Genomic DNA, 353 nt, shown 5'->3' with positions numbered 1-353 from the left:
ACCAACAAGGCAAATGAAAGTACCGACAGAGAGAATATGATAACTATTTTTTTTCTTCAAAATGGAGACAAGATGAAGTGAACAAAATCAATCAAGCTCGTATTCCACCGTGAGTGAAGAACCCTCAGATGAACAGCCGGACGGATCACGTCACCGGAAGCTTATAAGTAACCCGTCTAAGTAAATAAGTAATGCAAATAAGTGAGCATTTAAAGCCACACGTCAGAGCGGGAAGTTGATGTGTGTGTGCGCGCGCGTGGTCACGTTACGAGCGGGTGAACTGCGGACCGTTTTCTATATTGTAAGCATAGAACATGGGATCGTGCGAGCGTGAATGAACCGTAATTTCATAT

At 43.6% G+C, this 353-nt stretch overlaps 1 protein-coding gene across 4 annotated transcripts in view; it reads left to right on the top strand.

Moving 5' to 3' along the window:
• LOC119590599 (nostrin-like) overlaps positions 1–353 on the top strand; it is a 116,570-nt gene that overhangs the window by 92,021 nt on the left and 24,196 nt on the right. The window lies entirely within an intron of this gene.

Source organism: Penaeus monodon, chromosome 27 (assembly GCF_015228065.2).
Source record: "Penaeus monodon isolate SGIC_2016 chromosome 27, NSTDA_Pmon_1, whole genome shotgun sequence".
NCBI lineage: Eukaryota > Metazoa > Arthropoda > Malacostraca > Decapoda > Penaeidae > Penaeus > Penaeus monodon.
The sequence above is the reverse complement of the archived record's forward strand: the minus strand, read 5'-3'. Positions and strand labels throughout refer to the sequence as shown.